At 39.3% G+C, this 18709-nt stretch overlaps 1 non-coding gene and 1 pseudogene across 1 annotated transcript; one reads left to right on the top strand and one right to left on the bottom strand.

Annotated features, from left to right (window-relative positions):
* The first annotated feature begins 521 nt into the window (after nt 1–521).
* Nucleotides 522–625, top strand: LOC127746141 (small nucleolar RNA R71). The gene has a single exon (XR_008007760.1). It is a non-coding gene; the product is annotated as a small nucleolar RNA R71 (small nucleolar RNA).
* Nucleotides 626–3391: 2766 nt separating this feature from the next.
* Nucleotides 3392–8413, bottom strand: LOC110278670 (uncharacterized; annotated as a pseudogene).
* Nucleotides 8414–18709: the final 10296 nt, after the last annotated feature.

The following is an 18709-nucleotide window of genomic DNA, read 5'->3' on the forward strand; positions in this document are numbered from 1 at the left end:
TGGAAAAGGCTTGCTATTGCTAAGCCTGTTTCTTCCACCATTATTAAAGCCTTGTTGAGGCTTTTGTTGATCCTTCCATGAGAAATTTGGATGATTTTTCCATGAGGAATTATAAGTATTTCCATAGGGTTCACCCATGAAATTCACCTCTGCCATTGCAGGGTTCTCATGATCATAAGCTTCTTCTTCAGAAGATGCCTCTTTAGTTGGATGCATTTTGCCATCCATTCAGACTCTGAGAAATCATGTTAACTTGCTGAGTCAACATTTTATTCTGAGCCAATATGGCATTCAGAGTATCAATTTCAAGAACTCCCCTTTTTTGAGGCGTCTCATTACTCACAGGATTCCTCTCAGAGGTGTACATGAATTGGTTATGTGCAACCATGTCAATGAGTTTTTGAGCTTCTACAGGCGTTTTCTTTAGGTGAATGGTTCCACCTGCAGAATGGTCCAGTGACATCATAGAAAGCTCAGATAGACCACCATAGAATATATCTAAAATGGTCCACTCTGAAAGCATGCTAGAAGGACACTTTTTGGGCAACTGCTTGTATCTTTCCCAAGCTTCATAGAGGGATTCACCATCTTTTTGCCTGAAGGTCTGAACATCCACTCTAAGCTTGCTCAACTTTTCAGGAGGAAAGAACTTGGCCAAGAAGGTCGTGACCAGCTTATCCCAAGAGTCCAGGCTATCTTTAGGTTCTCAGTCCAACCATGTTCTAGCTTTGTCTCTTACAGCAAAGGGGAAAAGCATGAGCCTGTAGACTTCAGGATCTACTCCATTAGTCTTAACAGTATCACAGATCTGCAAGAATTCAGTTAAAAACTGATAGGGATCTTCTGATGGAAGTCCATAGAACTTGTAGTTCTGTTGCATTAGAACAATTAGTTGAAGCTTCAACTCAAAATTGTTTGCTCCAATGGCAGGGATTGAGATGCTTCTTCCATAAAAATTGGAAGTAGGTGTAGTATAATCACCAAGCATCCTCCTTGTATTGTTGTTGGGTTCGGCCATGTCTACTTCTTTTTTGAGATTCTCTGTAAAGTTTTCTCTGGATTGTTGTGCTTTAGCTTCTCTTAGATTCTTCTTCAGAGTTCTTTCAGGTTCAGGATCTGCTTTAACAAGAATGTCCTTGTCCTTGCTCCTGCTCATATGAAAAAGAAGAGAATAGAAAAGAAGAGGAATCCTCTATGTCACAATATAGAGATTCATTTATGCGAGAAGAAGAAAAGAAGAATAAGAATGAAGAAGAGAGAGTTCGAATTTTTAGATGAAGATAAGTGTTAGTAATTAACTAAATAAATAGAAAGAGATGAAAGGGAGAGAATTTCGAAAATTATTTTTGAAAAAAAGGTTAGTGATTTTTGAAAATTAAGAGAAGAAATAAAATTAAAATTAAAATTAAAATTTGAAACAATTAGTTAATTAAAAAAATTTTTGAAAAAGATGGATGAATTTTCGAAAGTTAGAGAGAGAAAAGTAGTTAGGTGGTTTTGAAAAAGATAAGAAATAATAAAACAAACAAAAAGTCAATTGGTTAGTTGAAAAAGATTTGAAATCCAATTTTTGAAAAGATAGGAAGTTAGAAAAGATTTTTGAAATCAATTTTGAAAAAGATATGATTTGAAAAAAGATATGATTGAAAAGATATTTTGAAAAATATTTGATTTTTAAAATTAAAATTGATTACTTGACTAACAAGAAACTAAAAGATATGATTCTAGAATTCAAAGATTGAACCTTTCTTAACAAGAAAGTAACAAACTTCAAATTTTTGAATCAATTACATTAATTGTTAGTAAAGTTTTCGAAAAATCATGAAATAAAGATAAGAAAAAGATTTTGAAAATCAATTAAAAAAATATATTTTCGAAAATATAAAAGAAAAATGAAAAAGATTTGATCTTTGAAAAAGTTTTGAAAAGATAAGATTTTTAAAATTGAAATCTTGACTTGACTAACAAGAAACATCGTATTTAAAAAATTTTTGACTAAGTCAACTCAAAGATTTCGAATTTTTGAGTAAAATAAGGAAAAGATATTTTTTATTTTTAAATTTTTTTATGAGGAGAGAGAAAAACATAAACATGACCCAAAACATGAAAACTTTGGATCAAAACCAATGATGCATGCAAGAACACTATGAATGTCAAGATGAACACCAAGAACACTTTGAAGATCAAGATGAACATCAAGACTTATTTTTGAAAAATTTTCAAGACAAGAAAAACATGCAAGACGCCAAACTTAGAAATTTTTAATGTTTAGACTCTAAGAATTCAAAAATGCATATGAAAAACAACAAAAGACACAAAACAAGAAAATATAAAGATCAAACAAGAAGACTTACTAAGAACAACTTGAAGATCATGAAGAACACCATGCATGAGTTTTTCGAAAATATTTTTGAGAAAAAAATATATAAAAATATGCAATTGACACTAAAATTAAAAATTGACTTTAGACTCAAACAAGAAACACAAAATATTTTTTATTTTATGATTTTTTAATTATTTTGTATTTTTTTCGAAAATTATTTTTTTGAAAAACGAAAACAAAGAAAAAATTTTTTGAAAACTTTTTGGAAAACAAAATAAGAAGAAAATTACCTAATCTGAGCAACAAGATGAACCGTCAGTTGTCCAAACTCAAACAATCCCCGGCAACGGTGCCAAAAACTTGGTGCACGAAATTGTGATCATCAACAATGGCGCCAAAGAGTTTGAGCTCTCAAACGTGAATCACACTTTTTGTCACAACTTCGCACAACTAACCAGCAAGTGCACTGGGTTGTCCAAGTGCTGGAAAGCCCTGGATGTCTCCTTTCCAACGCAATTAAGAGCGCGCCATTTGGAGTTCTGTAGCTCCAAAAAATCCATTTCGAGTGCAGGGAGGTCAGAATCCAACAGCATCAGCAGTCCTTTTTCAGCCTGAATCAGATTTTTGCTCAGGTCCCTCAATTTCAGCCAGAAAATACCTAAAATCACATAAAAACACACAAACTCATAGTAAAGTCCAAAAATGTGAATTTTTCATAAAAACTAATAAAAACACCCCTAAAAGTAGCTAGATCATACTTAAAACTACCTAAAAACAATGCCAAAAAGCTTATAAATTATCCGCTCATCAGTCTTTCCCCTCACATAGCTAATATACCCATAAGTTTGCCCTAGCTGTGGCACGGCATTGGCATAAAACTCCCTTACCACTCCTTCCACCACTTTCTTTGGTGGGTTGCAGAAGAGTGCCTAGCCCCTGTTATTGATCTCAATGTTGATCTCAAGGTGCTCATTCCTTCCTAGTTAAAAGCCGACCTCTGGGATGATCTCCCTCTCACTCACCCAACCATAGAATTGGTTTTGGTTGAATGCTGAGAGGAATTTGTACTCATTGAAGTTTGAGCTTGAGGAACCTGAAGTTGGTTCTTTGGTCTTTCTTTTCTTTGAGGTTGAGGATCTTGGTGGTGCCATTGGGTGGAGAGAGAAAGAGTATTTGAAGGTTCTGAGATATTAATGGAGTGTTGCGAAGAAACACAAGCAAAACGAGGTTTTGTCCCAACACCAAACTTAGCACTTGATTGTCCCAATCAAGTAGAAAGATAAAGAAAAAGAAGAACGAGAGAAGAAAGAAAGGTCTCTGTGAGTTTGTTATGTGGATGGAATAGGGAGGGTAGGAGATTTATAGGAGTGAAGGGTGTGGTTTGATGGTGGGAAAAGAAGGGAATTCAATGTTTTCCACTTGGGGAGTGGCGCCTAGTGTGGGAAGAGGCACCAACCCTTATCCCATTGTGTCCTCTTAATAGGTTGAGTTCCAATGTGTAAGTACACTTTGACCTCTTTGTTATCTATCAAGTGGGCCCCATTCAATCTCCTAAAAAAAGAAAATGAAAACCCCATTAGTAATGACAAAATGATCTTCCACATTCCTTTTTAATGCTAGTGAATAGAGTTGCAACTGATGGGTGTCCCTTGGGACACCAAACTTAATTCATTTGCATCTCAATAAATTGGGTTCATCATTGGGTTTTTAATGTGTTCATGGGGAAGAAATAATTCCAATCCTTTCACATTCTTTGCATCTAATCTCCCCTGAACACATTAAAATCCTCATTCAAGCCTCCACCAATGTATTAAATGCTTCCAATTTGAGTGGTATTGGGCTTGCTAATTGATTCTGGTATGGTAGTGGCCACACCAAACTTAATCTCTGGGCTTACTCCTTAAAAATTTAATTTATCCAAATGCTTGTAAGCCTAGATCAAGTTGGTGAATGGCCACACCAAACTTAGCTTTTTAGCTAGTTTTTAGCCCAATCACTCATCATCATTAGTAAATGCTTTCATTCAGCTGCACTTCCGAAAATAGCACACAATTTACTCACAAAGCTATCTTAACTATCAAAACTGAAATTAACTTCCTAAGCTAATATTTACAATCTACTTCTAATAAAGCAATAAATAAAAAGGATATAAAGTGTTGGGTTTCCTCCCAACCAGTGCTTCTTTATCGTCACTAGCTTAACATTCTTCCTTTTTCAGTTGAGGTGGTAGCTCACTCTTCTTTCATCCAGTGAGTCCTGACGATTGGATTTTTGACGGTTTAGAATTTCTCAAATAAAATCTCGTCGAAGTATAGTTTCTAAACCAAGCAATAATCCTTTCATACAAAAAGTTGTTCGTCACTAAAACAAACCCCTAAATTTATAAACCGAAGTATTCAAACCTCGGGTCTTTCTCCCTAGGAATTGCAATAAAGTGTCTTGTTATTGGTTGTGAGTTATTTTGGGGTTTTTGGATAAGAAGCATTAAAAGTAAATGGCAATGAAAATAAACTAACAACTATAAAAGGCTCTTGGCAAGGTATGAAAATTAGAAGTCCTATCCTAGTTATCCTTCTCAATTGTGATGAGAATTGTTCATTGCTACCACTTAGTTAACCCTTACTAAATAAAGGAAAGTCAAGTGGATGAATTGACTTGAGCCACAAGTCCTAGCCAACTCCCAAGGAAAGACTAGCTTTAGTGCACTCCAAACCAATTAGCAACCTCTCCAATTATCAATCAACAAAGGAATTAGATAACTCAAGTGTCACTAATTACTCTACCTAGGCCAAGAGGAACAAAATCTACACTAAAACTAAAAGAGGCATTTCAACAAACACATAGAGTGCAATAGAAGTAATCATTATTAAATGCAAGAATTAAAGGAATCTATAACTACAAAAACAAGAGATCAACAATGGAAGAGCAAAGAAGACACATTTATTATGAATTACCTCTTATTGAATTGGAAGAATGTAGAAAGAACAATACTAGATCTACAACAAAATGTAAGAACAACATAAAGGGGATTATAACAAAAGAATAGAAGAAGATGAATATAGCAACAAGGAATTGAAAGGTAGAAGTAGAAGAAAGCAAAGATTAAAACCTAGATCTAAGAACTAAACCTAATGATTGGGCCCACAAGGCTTCTAAAATCGCTGGCCACGTTTTGCTTCAAGTGGACTAGGTGGCAGCAACGGCGCGTGCGCGTACTATGCGCGTGCGCGCCACCATACTTGTAGCAACTATGGCAAATCTTATATCGTTTCGAAGCCCTGGATGTTAGCTTTCCAACCCAACTGGAACCGCATCCTTTGGACCTCTGTAGCTCAAGTTATGTTTGTTTAAGTGCGAAGAGGTCGGCTTGACAGCTTTCCGGTTCTTTCATTTCTTCATGAGTTCTCCAACTTTACATGCTTTTTCTTCATTCCCTTGATCCAATCTTTGCCTCCTAAATCTGAAATCACTTAACAAACATATCAAGGCATCTAATGGAATCAAGGAGAATTAGATTTAGCTATTTTAAGTCCTAAAAAAACATGTTTTCACTCTTAAGCACAATTAAGGGAGAAGTTATAAAACCATGCTATTTCATTGGATAAATGTGGGTAAAAGGTTACAAAATCCCCTGAAATTGATACAAGATAAACCGTCAAATTGGGGTTTGTCAAGTCCCCCAGGTAATGCTTGAGTCTATGGCCATTTGCAGTGAAGGTTCTCTGTGTTTTGTCCTCCATAAGCTCCACTTGACCATAGGGGTATAGTTTGATGATGGGGAAGGGTCCAGACCATCTAGACTTAAGCTTCCCAGGGAAGAACCTAAGTTTAGAATTGTACAATAACACCTTTTGTCCTTCAATGAACTCCCTCTTTGCTATCTTTTGATCATGCCATATTTTTATGTTCTCTTTGTAGATCTTTGCATTTTCATATGCTTGGCTCCTAAATTCTTCCAGCTCGTTGAGTTGCCTCAGCCTCTTTTCTCCAGCAGGTTGCTCATCAAAATTCAGTAGTTTTAGAGCCCAGAAGGCTCTATGCTCCAGTTCAACTGGCAAGTGGCAAGACTTACCAAATACCAGTTGGTATGGTGACATCCCAATGGGGGTCTTGAAGGCTGTCCTGTAGGCCCATAAAGCATCGTCTAGCTTCTTAGACCAGTCCTTCCTTGAGCTTCCAACTATTTTTTCGAGGATCCTTTTTAACTCCCTATTGGAAATCTCTGCTTGCCCGTTGGTCTGCGGATGATAAGGGGTTGCCACCTTGTGTTTGACTCCATATCTGAGAAGGAGTGCTTCCAGTTGTTTATTGCAGAAATGTGTCCCTCCATCACTAATGAGTGCTCTGAGAACTCCGAACCTGCTGAAAATGTTCTTTCTTAAGAAGCTCATTACAACCTTGTTGTCATTTGTGGTGGTGGCAACAGCCTCCACCCACTTTGACACATAATCTACAGTCACAAGTATATAACTATTTGAGTAGGAGGATGGGAAAGGCCCCATGAAGTCAATCCCCCATACATCGAATAGTTCTAACTCCATTATAAATCTCTGTGGCATCTCATTATTCCTGGGTAAATTGCCAGCCCTCTGGCATTCATCACACATTGACACCAAGTCCTTTGCATCCTTGAAAATGCTTGGCCAGTAGAATCCACATTGGAGCACCTTGGCTGCTGTTCTTTCTCCACTAAAGTAGCCTCCATATGCAAATCCATGACATTGCCAAAGCACCTCTTGTCCTTCTCCATAGGATATACACCTCCTTAAGATCCCATTAGCACACTTTTTGAACAAGTATGGCTCATCCCAGATATAGTATTTGACATCTTTGATGAGCTTTCTCTTCATATGTTTGTTGATGTTGGTTGGTAGTTCCCCAATGGCCTTGAAATTGGCTATGTCAGCAAACCAAGGGATCTCTTATATCATCATCAATTGCTCATCCGAGAAGCTTTCATTCACTGCAAGATGGTGTGCTCCTTCTTCCTCTTGTAAGATCCTTGAGAGGTGGTTAGCAACTTTGGTCTCTACTCCACTCCTATCCTTAATTTCGATGTCAAACTCTTGGAGTAACAGGATCCATCTTATTAGCCTTGGCTTGGATTCTTGTTTTGTAAGCAAGTATTTGAGTGCTGCATGATCAGTGAATACAATTACTTTAGAACCAATGAGATATGATCTAAATTTATCAAAAGCAAAGACAATGGCAAGTAATTCCTTCTCCGTAGTGGTGTAGTTCCTTTGATTTTCATTAAGGACCTTGCTGGCATAATAAATGACATGCACCAATTTATCCTTCCTCTGTCCGAAAACAGCACCCACAGCAAAATCTGATGCATCACACATCAACTCAAAGGGTAGATCCCAACATGGTGGTGCTATGATAGGTGCAGAGGGAAGTTTGTTCTTAAGCTCCTCAAAGGCTAACATGCATTCATTATCAAAAACAAAAGGCACATTAGAGACAAGTAGGTTGCTCAATGGCTTGGCAACCTTGGAGAAGTCTCTAATAAACCTCCTATAAAAACCAACGTGTCCCAAAAAGCTTCTGATTGCTTTTGACATTGCAAGGTGGAGGTAACTTTTCAATCACCTCTACCTTTGCCCTGTCTACTTCTATGCCCTTCTTTGAGATTTTATGACCAAGGACTACTCCTTTTGTAACCATGAAATAACATTTTTCCCATTTTAAAACAAGGTTGGTCTCTTGGCATCTCTTTAGCACCAGGGCTAAGTGATGCAAGCAATCAGAATATGTGTTACCAAATACAGAGAAGTCATCCATACACACCTCGATGAACCTCTCAATCATGTCCGAAAATATGGAGAGCATGCACCTTTGGAATGTTGCAGGTGCATTGCACAATCCAAAGGGCATCCTCTTGTAAGAAAAAACACCATATGGACAAGTAAATGAAGTTTTCTCCTGGTCCTTTGGGTCTACAACTATTTGGTTGTAACCCGAATAACCGTCAAGAAAGCAGTAGTATTCATGTCCAGCTAGCCTCTCGAGAATTTGGTCAATGAATGGTAGGGGTAAGTGGTCCTTCCTGGTGGCTTCATTGAGCTTCCTGTAGTCGATGCACATGCGCTAACCGGTCACTGTTCTTGTTGGTATCAGCTCATTCTTCTCATTTGGTACAACAGTGATTCCTCCTTTCTTTGGAAATAGTTGTACCGAGCTCACCCAAGGGCTGTCTGAGATGGGGTAGATCACCCCAGCTTGCCACGACTTCAACACTTCCTTCTGGACTACCTCATTCATGGTTGGATTTAACCTTCTTTGTTGTTTCCTTGAGGGCTTGGCATCCTCCTCAAGTAGGATCTTGTGTATACACATTGAAGGGCTGATCCCTTTTAGGTCTGTGAGTGTCCAGCCTATAGCATCCTTGTGTTGTTTTAGCACTTGGATGAGCTCCTCTTCTTACTCCTTGCTCAAGCTTGAGTTGATGATCACTGGGTAGGTGTTGTTATCACCTAGATAGGCATATTTCAAGCTTGGAGATAGGGTTTTTAGCTCTAGTTTTGGTGCCTCTTCTTCACTGTTGTCTTTGTGGTTTGTCATGATTGAACTTTCCATGGTTCCTTGTGGTGGTTCTTCACGTAGTGCTTGTTGCTCCAATTCCATACTTCCTTCATATTGTTCTTCTTCCAAAACTCCTTGGACTATTTGTTCTATAGTGTCCACCATCATGCATTCTCCTATTGCTTCCTTGGGATAACTCATTGCCTTGAAGACATTGAAGACCATCTTTTTCTCATGTAATCTCAAGACTAGTTCTCCCTTTTGCACATCAATAATGGCTCCAGCAGTAGCTAGGGATGGCCTTCCTAGGATAATTGAAGTGTTTGCCTCTTCTTCCATATCCAGCACAATAAAGTCAGCTGGGAAGATGAATTCTCTCACTTTCACCAATAAATCTTCCACCACTCCATGTGGAAACTTGAATATTCTGTCAGCTAGTTGGAGTGCCATTCTTGTTGGTTTGGCTTCCTCAATTCTCATCCTTCTCATCATGTTCAAGGACATGATATTGATGCTAGCTCCCAAGTCACACAAGGCCTTTTCAATAGTGATATCCCCTATGATGCAAGGGATTTTGAAACTTCCTGGGTCCTTTATTTTTTGGGGGATTTTCTTTTGTATGATTGCACTACATTCCTCAGTTAGGACTACAGTCTCCTTTTCACCCCAGTTTCTTTTTTTTTGTCATGAGCTTCTTCAAGAACTTTGTGTAGAGGGGCACTTGCTCCAATGCTTTAGTAAATGGTATGTTGATTTGGAGTTTTTTGAAGATTTCCAAGAATTTGGAGAACTGGCTATCCTTCCCATCCTTCCTTAGCCTTTGTAGGTATGGTGCCTTTGGTACATAAGGATTCAAGATTGGCTTTGGTGAAGACGGGCTAGGGGCCTCTTCTTTCTTCCTATTTTCAAGCTTTTTTGCAGCTTCTTCTTCGTGGTTTTCCTGGTTTAAGGTGGCTTCTTCTATCACTTTTCCACTTCTAAGTGTGATGGCCTTGCATTCCCTTCTTGGGTTGGCCATGGTGTCACTTGGAAATGTGTGTGTAGGCATTGGGATTTGCTTGGATAAGGACCCCACTTGTGCTTCCAGCTTTGAGATTGTTGCACCTTGGTTCTTCAAATTCGACCTGTATTCTTCTTGGTTGGCATCTATCTTCTTTTCAGCTTGTGCTTGCCTTTCCAAGAGGGTGGAAATGGCTCCTGTGAGTTGTGATGATAGCTGTGCTATTGCAGCCTCTACTCTCTCAAAGTTACCCTTGATTTCACACGGTTGTGAGGTTGGGGTTAGTGTGTCTTGATGGTGGTGTGTTTGTTGGTTGGAAGGATATGATGTGTGAGGTGGATTGTGGTAAGGTCTGTTGTTATTTGACTGATGGTTGGAGTTTTGATTCTGGTATTGATTGGCTTGGTATGGTTTGTTGTGCTCTTGGTTGTCATTTTGTTGGTTGCCCCACCCAAAATTTGGGTGGTTCTTCCATCCTAGGTTATATGTCTTAGAGTTAGGGTCATATGATGGTTGAAAGGGGTTTTGCACATAGTTTGCTTGCTCACATTCAACTTCTGGTTCATTTTTTTCTTAGGGTGGTGCTTGAGCTTGGACAACTACAACTTGATTGTTTTCTATTTTCTTGGTTAAGGCTGCCAATTGTGCTATAATTGCCTTGTTTTGTGCCAATAGGGCATCCATAGAATTGAGTTCTAGCATCCCCTTCTTTTGGCCTCTTTCTGAAGCATAGAAGTAGTCATTCTCAGCTACAGTTTCAATGACATCTATGGCTTCTTCAATGGTCTTCTTCTTGTTGAGTGAACCCCCTGAAGAGTAGTCCACAGCCTTTTTCGATTCATAGGTTAATCCTTCACAGAAAATGTGGAGCTGCACCCACTCATTAAACATATCCGGTGGGCATTTCCTTGTTAGATCTTTCAACCTCTCCAAGGCCTTATAGAGTGTTTCAGCATCTAGCTGTCTGAAGGTTTGCACCACACCTCAGCTCTTAGCCTGTTAATCCTCTGTGGAGGGTAAAATCTTGCTAGAAACATGTTCTCAACATCCTCCCATGTGGTTAGGCTCTCCTTGGGGAATGATTTTAACCACTTAGTTGCCTTATCTCTGAGTGAAAAAGGGAACAGAAGTAGTTTGTAGGTATCAGGGTGTACACCATTGGACTTTACAGTATCGCATATCCTCAAGAATGTGTTGAGATGTTGATTTGGATCTTCTTGAGCACTTCCTCTATATGATCAGTTATTCTGGACTAGTGTGATGAGTTTAGGTTTCAACTCAAAGTTGTTGGCATGGATTGTTGGCTTGAGGATGTTGTTGCCACAGTTTCCTAGATTTGGGTTGATATAGGAGCCTAAGACTCTCCTCTCTTTCCCAGCTTGATTTCCAGTTCCTCCTCCAACATCTTGGTGCACTTCATCTTCCATGGTGGTTGTTAGATCTTCTTCTATTAGTTCTTCTCCAACTATACGCTTGCCTCTAGCCTCCCTCCTCAATTTAAGGAAGGTTCTCTCAGGTTTACTATCAAAAGAGGATGAAGTCTCTCCTCTTCTACCTGTCATACAGCCAACACACAGCAAGAAAAGAGCAAGTGAAGAAATCTCCTTAGTTAAAATTAGTGATTAGCTTGAGGGATGCAATTAATCAAACAGTTAGAAGAGTGAAAGTATAAACAATGAATAGCTAAAGAAATCTCAGAAAGATAAGAAAGAAAAACAGAGATTAGAGAGGAATTTAAAGGTTACACTAGGAAATGAATAAAAAATATAAAAAAATGCTTAATCTAGCTCTCCAATTGGTTTAATCATTGTCAACTTCAAACCAATTCCCGGTAACGACGCCATAAAACTTGATGGGCTGAATTCACTACCCTTCCCCAATAATATTAATGAATCCGCTCTTGGTAAGCGCACCAAAATTATCATCAAGTATTAACCCACAGTAGAGTGGGATAGTATCCACAGAGATTGGTAGATTTGAGCAATTTTAATCAATTGATGAATTAGTCAAGCTCAACAGAATAAGTTGTGTGTGCAGAATTATAAATGGCAGAAACATAAATGACAAAAGAAATAAAAGAAAGCAATAAAATGCAGAAATAGAAATAACAAGAATGTAAAGGGGAATGGGATTTTGCAGAATGTAAGTAAAGCCATAAAAGAATGGGAGAGATAAGAATGGGGGAATTCATTGAGATCAGGAGATATTGTCTCTTTGGATTAATTCCAGCTCATATCCTTTTCAATCATGCAACTCATTGACCTCTTGGCAATCATGATTGATTGAGCCCCAATCCCTTGGTGACTCAATCTCTCAGATCTTGATCAATAGCCAATTCCTTGGTCTAATTGCTCATGAAGAGAGATATGCTTGGTCCCTGATTATACCACACATCATCATAGGTCCAGGTAGAGGGAGGATTGTCACCATATCCAAACACCAAACCCCGATTCTACTCAAGTGTGAGAAGGGATTTCTAGCATGGTTTCATGTTTCCTTTTCCAAGGTTCCAATGAAACCCATTTTGCATTCAATCTCTTTTCCAAGTTAATTGAACACTAAGCATTAAAATCGAAATTCATTCTATCAAATCAAAGAGAAGATGAAGAGAAGAAGAAATTCTATCATTAATCCATCAAGTACAATAGAGTTCCCTCTCTCAATGAGAGGGAATTTAGCTACTCATAGCTCAGAGAGAAAGTACAAAAGATGGAAGAGATGAAGTGTGAAAACTAAAAGTGAAATCCCCCAAAACTAAACTCTGTGACTTGCTAACCCCTTTCCCAATACTTCCAAGGGTATTTATACTACTCCTAGATCTAGAAAATAAAAGAAAATTACAAAAGTGAAAAGAAAATTACAATTTAGAGGGAAAAAAAACTCAACAAACGTGATCTTTCAGCTGGTGTGTGATTGGTACTTCTCTGGCGTGTCACGCTCCTTCTGTTTCTGATTTGGTGTGCCACACCTTTCCATTCAAGTGGCACGCCGTCCTCTCTTTCACCCCTGGCGTGCCACGCCTTTGAGCCTAAGTGGCACACCCAAGACATTTTAAAGGACAAAGTAGCCTGGCGTGCCACGCCTTCGAACCAAAGTGGCACGCCCAAGGCATTTTAAAGGGCAAAGCAACCTGGCGTGCCACGCCTTCGAACCAAAGTGGCATGCCCAAGGTCAGTTCCCTTATCTCTATGCTTCTAGAGATTTATACCAGCGTGGCACGCCCAGGGTCTGGCGTGCCACGCCCTTCTTAAAGCTTCACCCCCTTGCCAGCGTGCCATGCCTCGCCATCCAAGTGGCACGCCTGAGTTCATTGGCTCCTCTTCTTCCTCTCTGGAAAATACTACCAGCGTGCCACGCCATGAGACTGGCGTGTCACGCCCTTCATTTGCTTCATCTTCTTGCTGGCGTGCCACGCCTCATCTCCCAAGTGGCACGCCTGAGTTCACTGGCCCTTTAACTCCTCCTCTGGAAAACACTACCAGCGTGCCACGCCATTACACCGGCGTGTCACGCTTGTCATTTGCCATGGTCCTAGATGTTGGCGTGCCACGCCTAGATGTTCAAGTGGCACGCCAAAGTGAGATAATTAAGCTGGCGTGCCACGCCTTCGATACCAAGTGGCACGCCCAGCTTTATTTGGCCTCCTTAGGTGCTGGCGTGCCACGCCTTGTTGCTCAAGTGGCATGCCTTAGTGGAACTTCTTAAGCTGGCATGCCACGCCTTCGATACCAAGTGGCACACCCAGCTTTTGCATTGTCTCCTTGTTCACTGGCGTGCCACACCTTGTTGCTCAAGTGGCATGCCCATTCAATTGTGGGTCTTATAAGCTTGGCGTGCCACGCCTTGGTCCTCAAGTGGCATACTCAATTGAACTCTGGGGCTGGCGTGCCACTCCTTCGACACAAAGTGGCACACCATAGTGGTGGTTTTTCTAGTAACGGGTTCGCGTGCCACGCCCCTTTGATGGTCTTCAATTTTTCTCTCTGGAATGTTGTACCAGTGTGCCACACCCAGCTTCTGGCGTGCCACGCCAATACATTTTTGTGGCATTTGTTCCAAGTGGCACGCCTGCTTCACACGCCCCACTTGTTTTGTTGTTTTCTTTCCCATTTTTGATGTCTTCTCCACCTGAAATCTAGCACGAACTCATTTCAAAGTAATGTACTATGATATTCATCAATTAAGGCATGAATTGCAATGATCAAATGAGATTATGCCTCTTTTATGGTTCTTTTTATGCAAGAAAAAGGGTAGCTGATATAAGTCATCAATGCATATGGTCAAGTGAGCTTGAAATTTGAATCTTTGATTGAATATATATATATTCTTTTTGCAATAAAGTATATACAAAAGTGTCAATGCATATGGTTTCACATTTAATTAACACATGAGCATATACCCAATTCCCAAAAGTTTAACAATATAAAAACACCCTTTTATCCCAACCCAATGTTCCCAACTCTCCCAACTTGAATGATACACACTCTTACTAGCCTAAGCTGATCAAAGATCCAAATAAAGGACATTCATTATTTTTTGGCTTTAAGGCTTGTAATGTGCTAAATTAAAGAACAAATTGGGTTAATCGTAGGCTCAAAGTTGGCTAACAATGGAAGATAAAAGGTAGGCTATTTGGACAAGTGAGCTAAATGAAATGATCGCCTCAATCATATAAATGCATGTATACACAAAATAACGGACATAAAGAATCAAACAAATCAAAGATCACAATCATAGACAGAGAATAATTCACACAAGAAAGGAATAAGTGGTTATAAGATGTAACCACACAATTAGGCTCAAAACTCACATGCTTGTGTTCTCAGCTCAAAAATCATGTTCCACAATATATGTACTTCAAGCAAGTTCAATGAAAAGTTTTTCACCTCAAATCAATTGGGATGTCAATGCCCTATTAAAAATGCTTTTCTTTGAGAATTTCATTATTTTAACTAAGCTTATTACGTGTGTGTGTGTGTGTATATATATATATATATATGCAAACTAAGAAAATGCATCAAAATTTTCTAAAAGACCTAAGGATAAAATGCAAAAGTGTTGAGATTTGAAACTTGTCACCCAAAAACGCCGACTGGTCGGACGACCTCCCCACACTTAAAAGTTTTCACCATCCTCGGTGCATCATAAGATGAGCAAAGGGGGTACGGCAACTTTTCCGAGTTGCTACCTTCAGCTGGTAGGTTAACCAGTTTGCTGCATGTTCCTTTTCCCGCTTCCATTTTTGCTTATGGTAACTTATCCTGAAATTAGAAGACAGGATAATAAGACAAGTAAATGTAATAGCAAGGAAGCCTAAATTATTGGAATGAGGTGAATCACTAGAAAGAAGTGAGTAAATTGGTATGACGTTAACAAAAAATTGGTGTGTGGGTCCTAAATTGTGCATGGTTTAGAATACACACACACTAGCATAAAAAAACTTTGTCACAATTTATGCAAAAGAAGAATGCACTTCACTCAATTTAGTGTGCTTGAAATACTTTAAACTCGTACGTTAAGATTATCAAACAAGCGATAAAGAAGCATGAAAGCATTCAAGTAAATATATAACATATGGATGCATAGGATCAAGAAACACAATACATTAAGATAAATGCTCCACATCCATCAAGAAATTGCCTTATCCCAGAAAAGAATTCAAATCACATGGTGGCCAAATCATGCAATTCAAAAAGGATTTAAGAAACCTGAAGGCAATTTTCACTTGGTACTCAAAAAATGTTTAACAAAGAAACTCACAACCAAGTAGCAAAATATAACCCTAATCAAAGAAACCAACAATGAGTATAAACACAATGATGTTAAGATAACATCCTGTTTAGTATTCAATAGCAATTAAACAGCAAAAAATATTAATAATCCAACACTTATACTAAAAAACAAAAAATGAAACAAAAATTAAACTAACCACATAACTAACTAACTAACTAACTAACAAAAATGGTGTTAGATGGTGATTGGTAGTGTTGGATGTTGGGTGAGAGAAGGGAAGAAGAGGAGAGAAGAGAGAAGAAGGAAAGAAGTGGAAAGAAGAGAAGAAAAGAAGTGTGTGAAACAAGGCAGCCCACGCGTACGCGTGGGCGTGGGGTGGTGAATTCTGCAAGTAATAGGCTCAGAGATGAGTTGGATTTTGGTCTGGGAAGCTTAAAAATCGCCCCCAGCATTTTCACTTTAATGAGGTCACGCGCGAGCATCGACGCATACGCGTGGGTCACACGTACGCGTCGCTTGTCAGTTTCCATCCACGCGTACGCATCGCCGTGTGATGTCATCATCCATACGTGCGCATATGTCACGCATGTGCGTCGGTGAGTGCATCCTAAATCCTTGATTTTCCATGATTTCTCCACTTTGCATGCTTTTCTCTTCATTCCTTGGATCCATCCCTAGCCTTTTCAACCTGAATTCACTAACAAACACATCAAGGCATCTAGTGGAATCAAAGGTGAATTAAAATTTGCAAATTAAAGGCCTAAAAAGCATGTTTTTACACTTAAGCACAAATTAGGAGAAAATCATGAACCATGCTATCTCATTGAATAAATGTGGGAAAAGGTGATAAAATCCCCTAAATTAAGCACAAGATAAATCCTATAAATGGGGTTTATCAAAGTGTACTTGCACTTTGGAACTCAACATCTAAAGAAAGCTGAAAGTGTAAGGGGTGGCGCCTCGTCCCACGCTAGGCGCCACTCCCAAGTGGGAAAACATTGAATTGCTTTTTGCTTCCCACCTTCCAGACTATATTTCTCACCCCTATAAAAGCCACTCACTTTTTCCACTTTTCTACACACTTCAAAACCCAACCTCACACTCGAAACACCCTCTGCACTCCCTCTTCCTTTTTCTTTCTTTTCCTTGTTATTCTCTTTCTCTTGATTGAGACAATCAAGTCCTAAGTTTGGTTTTGGAGGAAACCCTTGTTTTGCTCTCCTTCTTTGCTTCTTTCTTCAACCTTTTTTCAACCCTTCAAACCCTCTTTTCTCACTTCAACGGCACCACCAAGAGCCTCCTCATCAAAGAAAAAAAAAGACCAAAGAGGCTACCTCCAGATCCTCAAGCTTCAATTAATATAAGTTCCTTTCATTATTCAACCAAAACCAATTTTATGGTTAGGTGAGTGAGAGGAAAATCATTCTAGAGGTGGGCTTCCAACTTGGAAGGAATGAACATCTGGAGATCAACAGAGAAATCAACAACAGAGGATGGTCTCTCTTGTGCAACCCACCAAAGAAAGTGGTGGAGAGCCTAGTTAGAGAGTTCTATGCTAATGCCATGCCACAACCTGGGTAACCTTATGGATATCTAAGCTATGTGAGGGGGAAGGTTATTGACTATAGACCCTCAAACATAGATAGAATGTTGATGGTCAAGCCCATAAATTCCACCCAGAACTATGAAGAGATGGTAAAATAACCAAACCCAGGATTTGAAGAGATCCTGAATGAAATCTATGTCATCAATGTGCAGTAGATAAATGACAAAGATAGAAGACCCAATCAACTGAGAAGAGGGATTTGAGCCCCCAAGATAGAGGGTGGCTGGACTTTGTGAGGAGATCCCTCAACTCCACATCCAACACTTTAGAGGTAACATTGGAGAGGGTAGTGCTCATATATTGCATAATAAAGGGAGAAAATGTCAATGTTAGGGAGATAATTGCCAACAATATCAATAGGGTGCTGAAAAGCCCCAAGGATAGCACAAGGTTGGCCTTTCCAAGTATCATCCAGAGGTTGTGTGATGAAGCTGGGGTGGAGAAGGTCATTGATGAAGTCCTGGTAGAACAAAAGAAGCCCATAACTGCTAAAAAGATGGCTAAAGTAGTGGTTGTTAACCCACTACAAAAAAGGGCAAGAGGGCAAAAAGCTCATATTCAAGAGCCACAAGGGCCACAACAAGAAGAAGAAGCTGAGGATCAACCACATTACCTACCACTTCCACCACCACCATATCCACAATTTCCTGAAGGTTTCAACTAGGAGCAAATGCAAGGAGACATCCACCAAATAAAGGGAGATATAGACCACCTGAGAGAGGATGTGAATCAACTTAAGGAGCAACAACAACAATGGGACCAAGTGCATGAGAGCATGCAACAACTCCAAGGAAGCATGGAGTATATGAAGGAGCAACAAGGCCAGTTCAATTGGGTTGAGATGCAAGGCAGCCTCAACAAAATCATGGAGCAAAATAAATGGCAGGAGAGGAACCTTGCTAAGTTTAGGCATCTTTATGATGCTAGAACCACTTCAAGGAGGCAGTATGACATCAATACACAAGCGAAGCTGAATCACTTGTGCAATGCAGTAGCCACTTTAAACCCTAGATACCCAATATTCATGCAGGGGATGGAGGAGCTAAGTGCTAGGCAAGAGGAGATATTGGCCAAGCACAAAGAGGATGAGAGGACCTACATGAGAAGATTGGGATTTTGGAAGTCCAAGGATACAAAGGCACAAGAAGAATCCTCCAAGAAGGATGGTGATGACTCCTCCTCCAAGAAGAAAGACAAAGGAAAAGGGCCAATGAATTGAAGCTGCTCCAAGAAGATCAAAGGTTGTTGAGTCCCATGGTTGATAATTTCAAGTCTTAAATTCTGAATTTCTGTTAGTATTCTGTTAGTAGTAGTTTAATTTCTTTATGTTTTGACGTACTTTTATGAGTCCTTTATGTTTATGCTTTAATTTTGAGAAAGAAAATGCAACGTTGTTTTAAGTTTCACAACCATCAATAAAAAGTAGTTTGTTTCCATATGAGTCAATGGTGAGTTGTTGCAAAAAAACAAGAGTAAAGAAACTAAGACCAAGTGAGAAAATTCAGGACTAAGAGATAAG

This window comes from Arachis duranensis, chromosome 3 (genome assembly GCF_000817695.3).
Source record: "Arachis duranensis cultivar V14167 chromosome 3, aradu.V14167.gnm2.J7QH, whole genome shotgun sequence".
NCBI lineage: Eukaryota > Viridiplantae > Streptophyta > Magnoliopsida > Fabales > Fabaceae > Arachis > Arachis duranensis.